The sequence below is a fragment of the Phalacrocorax carbo genome, chromosome 7, assembly GCF_963921805.1.
Source record: "Phalacrocorax carbo chromosome 7, bPhaCar2.1, whole genome shotgun sequence".
NCBI lineage: Eukaryota > Metazoa > Chordata > Aves > Suliformes > Phalacrocoracidae > Phalacrocorax > Phalacrocorax carbo.
Window position 1 is genome coordinate 33,166,577 of NC_087519.1, and position 13,425 is coordinate 33,180,001.

The 13,425-nt window shown below is 38.0% G+C and overlaps 1 long non-coding RNA gene across 1 annotated transcript in view; it reads left to right on the forward strand.

Annotated features, from left to right (window-relative positions):
- Positions 1 to 12,548, forward strand: part of LOC135314198 (uncharacterized) — a 188,796-nt gene extending 176,248 nt beyond the window's left edge. Inside the window, exon 3 of the long non-coding RNA XR_010373646.1 lies at positions 11,313 to 12,548. This is a non-coding gene — a long non-coding RNA (uncharacterized LOC135314198). The remainder of the gene's footprint in view (positions 1 to 11,312) is intronic.
- The last annotated feature ends 877 nt before the right edge of the window (positions 12,549 to 13,425 follow it).

Below are 13,425 nucleotides of genomic sequence, written 5' to 3' on the forward strand. Positions count from 1 at the left end.
CTGCTAGTAGCTTGAACTTCTATGTGGGCCATATTTGATTTGAATAAAGTCACATTTAGGAACTGTTTGACCCATTATGACTGGAACATGGATATTTATCTTAAGAAAAGGCATGACAGAAGGAAGACGTGGTTGGATTCAGTAATATAGTCCTCTAATGAGATGAGATGTTGTGCTTTACTTTATGTGCACCTTTGCCTGAGGTATATGTTTCTTCAAGCCCACAAACTTAAAATGCGTCATCTAAAAAATATTATGCTCTGGTTGCAGAAGGTCTGGCAAGTAGTGCCTGAAGTGAATCGAGACTCTTAATTCTTCCCAATACATACAGATAACAATAAGTTTCATTCTGTAACATGCATAGTAGTCTACTGCCCTAGGGCCTAAGTCCGATATCGTTGATGTCTGGTGTAACCTTGAAAAATACTCTATTAGGAAATACATTGTGGGAGGAAGAATGTAAATGATTAACACCTTGTTTCACACCCTTTTAACATCTTTTAGGGTTGCTTGCAAGATTTTTATTTCATAGGAAATAACCTGCTCCTGTTTATAATTTCAAGTAAAGAATAATAACCTTCATCATACGATCATTTCCACTACAGTTTGCTGAGGTATCACAAATAAGGAGCTTTGACAGTGAGCAACTAGAGTTGCTCTAGTTTTTACTAAAGTTTGAGAGTCTTTCATAAAAATAAAAGTTCTAGAATTAATTCTTAATTATTACTTACAGTTTATGCTAAATGGAGAAAGGAAATAAATACAGAAATTATGACTCAGATCTTTTTTTTCCAGGATATCTCAGCAGGCCTTTGAAAAAATGTTGGCGCAGACATTCAGAAATCCACAATCTGTATGTAATACATACATACAAAGCCTACATTTGTTCCCTTTTTCAAAAGGCTGAAGATTTATCTTGAGGAAATCCTTGACTAACTTGGAAAACTTCCAAAATATTTTGCAAGGTGTGTTTGAATTCTTTGTCTATATCCAGTCAAGACAGCTTTGGGAATTATGAACAGAAAATGAGCTCTTCATACCAATCTGAGTTGGTTAAGAAATACAGAAAAATTCAGCCTTAATATCCAGATGAGATAAATATTTAGTAATAATAATACTAATAGGGAGAAGGAGAAAAAATAGCTTAAATTAAAGAATTTTGAGATGTTTTACTATCTTATTTCCATGTTAGAATTTTCGTATTTTTGCTTGATGCAGCAGCGAGCAGTGTGTAACAGAAATAAATAGATTGTGCTTATTGCCTAGGCTGGCGGTTATTATATAATCTCTAATGCATTTCCCCTGAGCAACCTGAGATTTAGTATAATTTTAGTATAAATGCATTATGGGAAGTGAAGGGCAGTTACGTGTCCCAATTCCTTCTGGGAACTGAGGGTAAAAGCAGTGAAACTACAAGTCCTTTCAAGGTGAAGTCAAATGGAAAAGATTTAAAGCAAAACATTTTGATTTTATTTGGAGTAATACATGTTTGAATTTCACTTAACTGTAATAGTGGTTTAGAATTTGAAAAGTGGTAGCTAGGTCGAGGAAAGAAGCCCAAATTATTGCCCAGAGAGAAGATGGCAGAAAGAATTCAGCCATTTTATATTTTGTTTGGGAGCAGTAAACGACACAAACCTATAAGGAACTAAGTTTTGTTAGTTCTGCTGCACATAGAAAAACACTGTGCTGAGCTGAGAGGTGTTTTCTTGTGCTACCAATGTTCTGCTGTTTACTGAGCATAAAAGGCTGTAAAAATGAGGATTTTCCTAATATTTTTCTATTTTTACCATGCTTTTCTCATATATGTAAATATTATTTTATACTTTTTTCTACCTCTATTTTTAAATTCCAATACTAATCTACTTTTAAGGAAAAATTAGACCAAGATATTCCACCTAAAGTGTAAAAGCTTTCTAAAGTTACTAATGAAGAAATGACAGCTGAAGATGAAGGAATAAAGGGGAAATGTAGGCTACAGATTTGCCGGTGCTCTTTTCAGTACTATTACTGGCTAAAGAACTTTCATGCCATTCATACGACAGCTAATAGATGATTTGGGAAATAAACTGTTTTACAAATATCTCAACATTTTATGGGAACACTTATTTTCTGTATATATGTCAGTAAAGTCCTGATCTTTTTCAATGCAAGTACCTCTGCCAAATGAAGTAAACAGGTGACCTAGCTGACTGTGTACAACTAATAGTACAATTAACAGTAACTGATTTGTTGTGCTGTAAAAGCTATGTATATCATTTCAGGATATGCTCCCTGAGGTTTTAAAATGTGTTCACATGATAAATATGCATTTCCTGTAAGGATAGTTAAAATGTCACTGCTTTAAAATCCTGGGACCTTCAGGGCTGGAAGGAAATACTCTGAAACCCATTGGAAAGTTGGCAACATTTAATCAGTAGAGGAAAAAGCTCCCATTTCTAGGTCTGCTGAGTGGCATAATATTGATTTTTAAACACAGTGCTCGATCTTTTTTGTTCAGCATTTGGGGCCAATGTAACTTGGGGAGGGAAATGTAACAGAGGATGTTGGTGGGGAGGAGGAAACCTGTTAAGGTGTCAAAATAAACCTAAGCATCTTGCAGCTCTTGGATGTTCGACATGTTCAAAATACTTCTGGCAGAAATGGATTAATAGGTAGAATACAAAGTCAAAAGTGTCTGGTAAGTACAATTCATTAGCTGCCTCTGATTTTTATTGCATGGATAGCATTTCCATACAGGGAGCTGTCTGCACTGTCATCTTAAAGGATTTCTGCTGTCAATCCCTAGTGGACCCTAGGGAAAGGACAGTGCTACATCCCAGACTTTGGACTAGGTATCCTGACAGCATCCCTGTGTGAGTTCCTATAAGGTGATGTGGATGGTTTGTATGGGTTAATGTAGTGTTGCCCAAAGGAGTTAAGGCAGAAGAATAGCCTCAGACTCAAGTGTGCAACCTGTTATGTGTTTCCACCTTTCTGCATTTTTGTTCCTTTCTGCTTCTTCTACATTGTACTTATTTATCTTTCCATGACTGTGCCAGTTTTACATATCCTCTGATATTCACATTGCTGTTCTTTCAAAGATTTGCTTCATTTCTCATTATGTCCCTTTTAGACTAAGATGGTTTGGTGATTCTTTTAACAGTCAATAAAATGTTGGATTGAATTTAGTCTTAAAAATTAAATTATAAATATACTGCCAAATTAAATCATATATGTTGTGTCTGGTCAAACAAGACATTTCCTTCAATATTACTTTTGTTATTTACTTTGGTGAAAATATGACCAAAAGAAATATCCAAATAGTTTTGGTAACACAATAATTTTTGGTTTTTTTTTACTGGTTTTGGCTTATCTAACAAGCCGCAGAGAAGTAATTATCCAGATCTATCACCAACCTTCTATTTACTGTCTGATGCCATGGTGCAATCCCTTTTTAAAAAGCTTAATTTAGAAGAAATACAACCAAAGAACAAGTAGGCTGTCTCATCCATGAAGGGTGATTATGATTCTTCAATTTCCTTGGAGAACAAAAAGACTAATCTTTGCTTCTCACTCTGGCCTGCAGCCTTTTTGAGTTATGGATCTTTCATAACCGCGGAAGGAACTTAGCACTCACACTTCATGGGTGAAATAGCCTATTCATATTCAGGAACGGGTAGCAAACAATTATAAATGGATTTAAAGAGATGCCAAGATTATAGTCCAGAAATATCAGTTACTATAAACTGGCTTTAGTTTATTCCTCCCCCTCCTCTTGTATTTCATATACAGGATCTAGCAGTGGCACCTAAGGATGAAGTGGACAAGTTACTGTAGTACATTTCAGCTGTATCTGACTGTGATCACATTTTGCATCACTACAGTCAGTGTGAGGTACCTTAGAGTAGGTTGCCTGTGATTGACAGAGAAATAAAGTACCCTGTGGCACCTGAATTGCCATGAATCACAGTGCTTTAGTGGCACTACAGTTTGTGCTTCCCTGTATACCATACCCTATTGCAATATTTATGGTAATGTGAGGATGGTGAGACGAAGATATGCCCTTACTCTATAACCAATCATGAAAATGTAACAACACATCTCTCATGTTCCATCGTGCCACTGACAGCACCGGAGTCCTCTTCAAGTTCCACTTTCCCTGAGAACTCCTTTTGAGGGGACAACTGTTCTTGAGCAGTATTCTTTCACTGCAAATGAGAACTAGAAAATACAGCCTAGATTCACCTGGTCCAACTTCAGGCCCCTAACAGAGCCCTACTCACAGTCACTGAAGAGAGATGAATAATCTGCTCTTTCTGGTGATTATATCCTAACCTGGATGTCTCTATTAGCTGACTACAGTCACCAGAGTGAATCTCGTCATATGAAATTCACCATCTTAAGTTCAAAATTAAAGAAGATTGGCCTGAAAGTTGCATTTTTAGCTAGGGATAATTAACATTCAAATAGCACCTGCATGGAGTAGATTAGAGTCAACCTGTCATCTTTCTCAACTGCTTACAAAAGAGAACATTATTACTAGGGCACCAAGTAAAATAGTCTGAGGCTTCTTTATGATACATTTTGCAGCAGCACTGTGTAAGAATGAAAACAGATGGAATTGAGTGCATGGTAGCAGTGTGAGGCACCCAGTGACAGTGTAGTTACTGAGTTACTTCTTCAAGACAAAAGAAGGCAAAGAACAAGAATCTGGGTACAGAAAGTGAAGTTGCCAGAAGATAAAATGGTGGCAAAGGTGTTTCTGTCAGGACATGAAAAAACACACCTGGAATAGCACTATCCCTATTTTTGCTAATTTACACATAGTATATTCTGCAAATGATATTCTGCTCTACATTAGTAGTAAAGAGATACTATTTTTCCTGCTCTGTTTCCTCTTCCCCACTATGGGATTAAAAACGCTAAGAGGAGGATCAGAAGAAGAAAGATGAGGAGCTGTGCTTGACTCTTTAACCCTGTCTGAAAACCCCATAGTACATTATGACTATTCTTGCAAAAACCACAAACTGGTTTCTGAAAACACAGAGTGGATAATAATCTTGCAAAAGCAAGTTCTCTCTAAATACCTTGTTGTACTAGCTGTGAAGCACACCCATTTGTTTCAGCAGTACAATAGTACCACTACAGAAGAACATCTTGACTACTGAAGCTCTCTAGAAGGGAAGTATGCCTGACTCTCAGCAGGGAAGGAAGCCTGAAGGGCCTCTTTCAGCAACTGTTAACTTGAAGCTTTAAAAGAGCAGCTGGCAGGCCCATGAGCTCCTTAATGACTGTTTTGCTTGATATTTCACAGGTTGGTTTTTGTGTACTACAAAGCTTTTGGCCTGCTTTAAAAGTTAACTCTTTATATCTTGTTGAAGCAATTCTATACCTCTGTTGTGTGTCTTGTGTTTGCATATATACATATATATTTGTATTTATATGGATCCATGTGTATATTTGCAAATATGCATAAATATATATACACATATCTGTCTATTTTTATGCATATAGGTGCATCTACATAAATTTATTTCATTTTCTTTTCAATTAATTTTCTTCTCTCTTTTCTGCATTGTGAAGTAGACCACCTACATGCATGTTTGGAATGGCTCTCAGTCCATTGCCACTATAATACTGAGGTGGTAAAAGTGCACTACTTATTCATAGGTTTAAGCAACTGTCTTTGTTGTGCTCCTGGGCCTAATTCTTGGCATCAGCAGTTTGCTGAAACTCTGCTAAAATTGTACATCGACTTTCCTGGAGCATTTTACATACTCTGAGGGTTTGGCCTAAAAGGCTTGTGGCTGTAACTGTGGACTACAATACACAAAAATCCTCAGGGCATGTCTGATAACTGAAACAACAGAAGGGTTTTTTGGTCCTTTCTCCTCCTTTTTCAGGCATTACTGTGTGAACACCTCAAAGTAGGTTCCTTGTGTGTACCTCGTCCCCATGGTGCATGAGAATGCTAAGTCACGAAAATCAAGCGAGCCTCTTCCAGCCAGCACTTCAGGGAGCAGAGTCATGGCATAGGAATAGGAGATACAGTTCAGTCATGAGGGTAGAAGAATTCAGTGTTTGATTTTCTCTTCAAAAAAGATAGGGAATCCAGGAGGACTCTCTTACTGCAGATGAGGTGATATCAAGCAAAGGAAACTTCATTCTTCCCTGGGAATGACTGTAAGCTTTTCCATACATGGTGAGCGTCAACCAAAGGTGGCACTAGGGGATTACAACTAAGTCTTTAAATACACCACTGTGTTCTGCATTCTGACTCTGTAGTTGTCTTCTCACCTTGACTCCTTTCCCTCCACACGTCTTCAGGTGATATTCTCTAAAAATCGAAAGAAAAATCTTGTCAATTTGATGCAGGCTGGAGATACAGAGGTAGGAATGGGGATGGGGGTGGAAAGCTGATGTTAATCTCTTTATTTATTAATACTGAAGGGACATGTACTTACTATGTGTCTATCTGTGCATGGTGGTGTTAATTCTGGTAAGAAATGTATCTGGATTAAATTCCAGTTCCAAAAATCCTTCAGGAATGAGCTATGTTAAGATAGCAGTAATTTCTCCTCCTCTACATCATATCTGTCAAGCTTAAAATCCCTCCAGTCCTCTTGTGCTCCAATTCCATGTATATTGAGGAGACTTCGGAAAACACTTCATTTTCACCAGTTGGCTTCGACAGCTGACTGTTGCCTGTGTCTTTCAAAAGTTCTTTCAGCTCCTTTATGCTATCTGTCTTTAAGGTGGGATTGAATCCTGGAGAACAGGGTATACGTTGCTGCTGAAAACACTTGTGGGAGCTGCTAAACTGCTAATCTCTGTGTAAAATTAACCTGGAAACTGTGGGTGATGCAGCAGTCTACTTAAACAGAGTATGCTTCCTGTGGGATTGTAAGGAAGCCAGTTGTTCTCTCTCCCTGCTTCAGTTCCCTGTCTAAGCAGTAATTCTTTCTACTTCATGAGCTGTTAGGACAATAAATCAATTCTCTTACATGCTGCAGATCTGGGTGACATATGAATATCTAGACATTCTATTGAGTCTGCCCCACATCCTTGTGGGGTTGTCATCTTCTGTTATTCAGGGCCTGTTACTGCCTGCTCAGCAAAGGTTTTATGGTAGAATGGTTTGTAAGTGAAATGCCCAAACTGTTTCAGATCAGCTTTGCCCTGTGTATCTCTGGGATATCTGGTCTTCTCAGGTTCCTAGGTTTTAATTATGTTTCTGACACAGATCTGAATGAAGCCATCACCTCTAGCTTTTAGAACTGCTTTATAGCTCGAGATAACGAGTTTGCTATTTTAAAAGGACCACTGAAGTCAATGGATCTTGGACACGTTGGGTCTGTTAGGGAACTCACTGAAGAAATATTTGTGTCTTCTGATGAGTAAATTTAATCCTGAATGACTTTTCCTCAGGTTTCCTAATAGTAAAAGAGAGGTAATTTTATTTACCTGTCAACAAGATTGTTGAAAGCCATGACTAAATAATATATGTGAAGCATTACTAATTTTAATCCATATGAAACGTGTTTTGTGTATCAGCACCATGTTAAAAAACTGACAAATTAGATTGACTCAAGAAGTGTGTCATGTTTATTAAACAATATAAAATCACCTTCATGTGTGTCACCCTCTTCCAGTACTCTCCCCCCACTTTGTGTTTTTACCTGTGTCCTTGAAAATAATGTAACAGATGAGTGCTGCTTGCATCAGAGCACAGCAGACTACCTTATGCTATGTAGCAGCAGAGAGGTGAGAACACAGATTTACTAATGGCTTGGTACGCCATCTTGAGCTTTGACAAATACTTCTTCTGAGTTGCATTTCATTGTGTAACTCCAACATACACAAAAATGCATCATTAAATTTTTAAAGAGGGCAAGGCATCCTGTTCTCCACCTGTGATACCTGTGTTCCCTCTCTCCTCTACTTGGGACTTTGTTCATTACCATACTTGTTTCTGTCAAGAATTCATAGGCACAAAGGGTTGATATACTGCATGTGAAGTAGTGATTGCATCTATTAAAAAAATATATGGGATGATGTTCTCTGCCCTCAGTACATGTTCTAGAGGTGCTTGCACACTGCCAGGATCTTACTGAAATGTAGGCAGCATGACATCTCGGTGTGTGCAGTGCGAGAGGAATTTCTGATGAGCTGGGTAAGAGGAGAGACTCCATCATATTGTGGGGAAAAAAGCCAGCCCTCCAAAAAGAGTGTGAGAGCATGGAAAATTTGGGGGTTGTATAGGTCTCTTCTTCCCTCCTTCCCTCTCTCCCTCCCTCCCCAGCTTTTTATTTGTTTAAAGAATTTGTATGGTATGTGTGAATAATACTAGTAAAGCCCTCCCCCCCTGCCATGTGCTAATGACACAGTTTAAATCACTACCATGTGCTATGTCCTCTGTTCTGTTTACCAGGCCACTGTAAATACATGCTAGTAATAAGGGCCTAATATAAACTCAGAAAAGCAAAGAAGATATTCAGGCCTGATCTTGAATTTTAGTTCTGGTATAATACAGATCATTTTGTCTTTCCTGTCTCATAGGGCGTGGAAAGGCTGAATGTCTAAAATGCTGAGGGAAATCCCATTTTTGAAGAGAGCTGAAGAGATAATTTTCTGATGTAAATGGGAGTGCAGGTTCCCTAGTTGACTTGGGTTTCCTAGGTCTCTGCAACTAACAGGCCGTTGCTGTCATGGTCAGGATGAAAATGCTGCAGACCTGCTGTTTGTATCCTTCTCCTGCCTTTCTGTGAAGTGAAATAGGCCCAGAGGGAGAGCCTGATTCCTTGCCTGCCCCAGGCTGAGCAGCAGAGCTGTGGCCTCCCCACTGTGAGAAGATGTTTGGCTTCTTGCAGACAAAGAAAATAATTTGTAAAGGTCTCCAAGAGCAAAGTAGTGAGGACAGTTGTCACTTCACCTCTGCTTGGTGCTGATCATTACTGCAGCTTTTATACTATTAGAAAAGGGTGCAATGTTGGTGTTTAAGAACACAACTCTCTCTGCAGAGTTTCAGAGGGAAAGTATGTGGGGGGCCTGGCATATGTGGTAGGATTAGGCCATACAAAATTCAGATACTGCATGTGAGTGTGTTTTCTGTGTCCCTTTATATCCCTTTTGATATTGGAGGTAGATATCCCATTTCTTCTTATTTTATTCAACAAATGGGTAAAACAAGATAAAGTTTTCTGAGGATGCATGTGGCTCTGTAGTCGACAGGGAGACAAAATTAAAGCTAAACTACATTGCGGTTTTCCCAGTAAACTCAAGTTTTCTGAAAGTATATGTTATTAATCCCTCATTTTTTTAGGCCATCAGATATTTAAAAAGCACATATGTACCTCAGGAATACCTTTCACTCCTTTTTGTGCCATTCTGATTTTTATATATATATATAATATATATATATATATCTCTCAATAAGAGAGACTTTTTCAGTTCCCTTTCAAGAGCTGTTGTAGAGTCAGATTTGCCACGATCTTCTGATCCAAATCCCTCTGATGTCAATAAACTGAAACATTCTTATATTTCAAGGGTCTTTGGATAAGGCCCCAAGTTACTGAATGACAAATCTTGATAATGTCAGTTCTTGGCTCTTTTAAGATTAAGTTGTCCTTACAAAGGACTCTCTAGTAAACATGTGCTTCTTCAGTAGAAAACCTCCACTGACAGGAGACATATTCAGCATTTATAATAATACAAGGATTTTGTTGTATAATGTCCACCACTTTTACATTCCAAGTTTTCTGGTACTCTTCCACTACATAATGCAAAGCTAAAGATAGAAAGGAAGAAGTTCTCCATTTGCTGATCTTCTGAAATTGTTAATGTTCTTCTTCATGTGCCTTTGGATTTTTTAGCTGCTATTGACTTGAAAAAGTTGGTACTCTAAATTGGAGGGATATGGTCAGCTACTAGGGTAAGATGATGGAGTTTCTGCTTTCTGATAGGATTAGGAGATCAGAACTGAGGACTTTAAATGACAGACTATGGGGGAAACGAAGAGACAGTGCAGGATGTGAGCTAGTTGGGGGAAGAAAAGCAAAATGTTTAACTGTACAGTTTGGATCTCGTATTTTAATAACTCTTCCTTCTTGAATCAGAGAAACTAAGATTTGTTGGCTGTCTACCAATGTTGTCTTATCATATTCCCACTACATAACTGCATGTATATTCCCATCACATAACTGCATGTATGGCATTATAATGAAATGCTTCCAGGCTTGTTCTCTAGGGCAAATGTATAGTCTATATGAATAATATAGTTCATGCTGAATACTGACTCACGTATATGAGTTCCTCCCTAAGCATTGCATGGATGATATGAATAACTCCTAGAAAAATGAAGAAAAAATATTACAGAAACTACTGATAGTACAAATAGGTTTTAAGAACATTAATGCATTTAGTCTGATTTCTTTCTCATAAATTTTTGTTTAGAAAACAAAAAAAAAACCCACCCCCATCCCTTGCCCCACGACAACAAAAAAAACCCTGAGTTAAAACTTGCAATTTTTTATGTGAACATGTTTGGTTGAATGAAATGTTCAGAAGGAAAAGTTTTCAAGGTCCAAAAGTAGAGAGAAATGTAGTAAAAAGCAATAAGATCACTCTAGAATATCTGGTAAGTCAAGACATTCTTCCAGATGGTGTTGTAAGATACCTTCTTCCAAATATTCCTTTTTAGCATGGAAAATTTGGCCTTTGTCCTTTTACAGATCAAGTGAGTCCACTCACCAACACAGTTTCAGGGAGGGAAGCTGTTTCCTGTGGAGCTTTTTGAGTTAATATAAATAATTTACATGTGAAGGGGATGGAGAAAGGCTAATCCTGTAACCAGTTAGTTGTGGAGCTTCTTAGACATGTAAGTGCTCAAATGAGGATTCATTTCTTTCTCTCATGAATTACATGCTATTCAGGAAAGTATTCCTGGGAATATCTTTGAATCATTACATTTTCATAGCAAAATAGGATGAAAATATTTTTGAAATATCAGTGTTCTTGATAGTGTAAAACCTTTGCCTGATCAGCTCTACCTTCTAAAGATTTCCCTTTTTTACACTTTGACTCAAAACCAGGTGAGAATTTAAAAATAAAAAAAAATCCATACAAAACTACACTAAGCCAGACTAAAATACAGGCAGAATTTAATAAGAGACAATTTCCATAGGAAGCAGCAATTTTCCTTTCCTTGGAATTTAGGGTGGAGTTTTGAAATACTTAATTATGCTGAGCTGTAATGTTTTCTATAAATAAACAGTACATTCTCCACTCTTCCCTCTTACCCCTAGGCTCACATTCTTTCTTTTGTCTCCTAGGGAAGAAGAGAGGAAGGAGGAGAGGGAAACTTCTCAAGGTTAAGATTTTCTCTCAAGAATTTACTCTCAGTTTATATACTATTATTTTACCCTATATACTGTAATCTGCATAGTTTGGCCTAGCCTGTGTGTAGAGCAAGTAATATTGGCACCTGTTGTTCCTTTACACAGTTATATCACTTTTTGTATCTAGGCAAGATGATCTTGTTACATGTTATCCAATGCTTGTTGACCAATAAATACATTTTAAAGAGTCCACACAGTCCTTGAGAATAGGGCTTCTGAGGCATGTGGGGCTGGGAAAAGAGGTGTTTTACCTCTTGGTTCAACCTGATGGAGTTTTGCACATGCACGCACGCACAGTGGTAAATGCAGAGTATTCTCAGCCCCTGACTTCTCACAGTCTACAAGACTCCCAGTCTGTCATGGTTTTAGCTGGGATAGAGTTAATTTTCTTCACTGCAGCTGGCATAGTGCTGTGCTTTGGACGTAGTATCAAAACAATCTTGATAACACACCGATGTTTTGGTTGCTGCTGGGTAGTGCTTTTCTAGCTTCCCAAGCTCTGCTGGGCGCACAAGAAGCTGGGAGGGGAGGGGGCGCAGCCAAGAGAGCGGATTCAAACTGGCCAAAGGGATATTCCATATCATGTAACGTCATGCCCAGTATGTTACCTGGGAGGGGCTGGCCGGGGGAGGGAAGCGGCAATCACTGCTCAGGGACAGGCAGCATCAGTCAGCGGGTGGTGAGTGGTGGTATCATTTTTATTTCTTTTTTTTCCCTTCTCCTTTTTATTATATTATCATTATTGTTATTATTATCATAATAGTTATTATAACTATAATTATTATTTTACTGTAATTATTAAACTGTTCTTATCTCAACCCACAAGTTGTTGTTTTGTGCTTTTGTTCTTCCGATTCTCATCCCCCATCCCACAGGGGTGGGGGGAGTGAGCGAGCGGCTGCGTGGTGTTTAGTTGCCAACTAAGGCTGAACCATGACACAGTCTTTCCTAACCTCAGGTCAACTTCAAATTCTAGTTGCAAAAGAGAAGCTTAGGTAACTGCCTGGAGTTTTTATGATGGTGATATAGCTAAATCATTACAGATGAATTTCATAAGCTGTGTGATAAAACTTATGCCATCTTATGATGTCAGGCAATGGCTAGCTCTCTCATCTTGTTCATTTCTGCAGTAAGTTCCCAACTGATTTTTCCTGACATAGGGACTACAGTCAAAACTATGAATAGCCTTACATACTTACATGCACGTATTATCATATTGTCAGAGCACGTTACAGTTAAACTCCAATGGTTAGGTAAATATTTCTATCCTCATTTTACATCTGAGAAAAAGAAGCAAAGGGATGAAGGTTTATATCTTCAAAATGTGATAGGTGACTAATTAGTACTGATTTGGGCTGGTACCTTTGAAGATTTGACTTAAAATGCTTTTCTATAGTCCTACATCAAGTCTGTAGTGGATCAAGGTTTTGTGAACTTTCATGTTGACATTGCTTTCCTTTTATTAGGAGAAAGACTGAATGAGCATGAAAATGACCCAGAGTCAAACTACTACCCAGAATAAAGTCTACTTTGGAACTTCAGCATGGTGATTATTACCCACATTGCTTGTATTGGCTGTGGTAGAAGAGAAGTAAGAGGCTGTGTCTTCCATTGCTCTCTGTCCGGCACCTTTCTCCTGTTACTATGTACTTAATAGAGATCACAATAACTGCTGCCCACTTGCTTTTGGTGAATATGTCATAACATATTTTCCGGTATAAATTAATCTCTCCTGAGAATTTGAAAGTTGAATTGAAGTGACATAGGCCTGAACACTATGTAAATGCTCAAACCTATTAAAATGATGACTTAATTTAAAAATTTTTTTGAAACAAATAAATTTCCCTGGATGCCAATTGCTAAATACAGTAATTCTCTGAGTCCTGTCCCACTTCAGCGTACACTTGTCTTTGTATGGAGGGAACATGGGAAATAAAGTCCTTTTAAAATACTGTATTTCTGACTAAAAGTAAAAGTTTAACATTTTCTCCCAACCTACCTTTTTGACTACAAATAATTCTTCGTGTGCTTATGTTTTGTTAGGGCT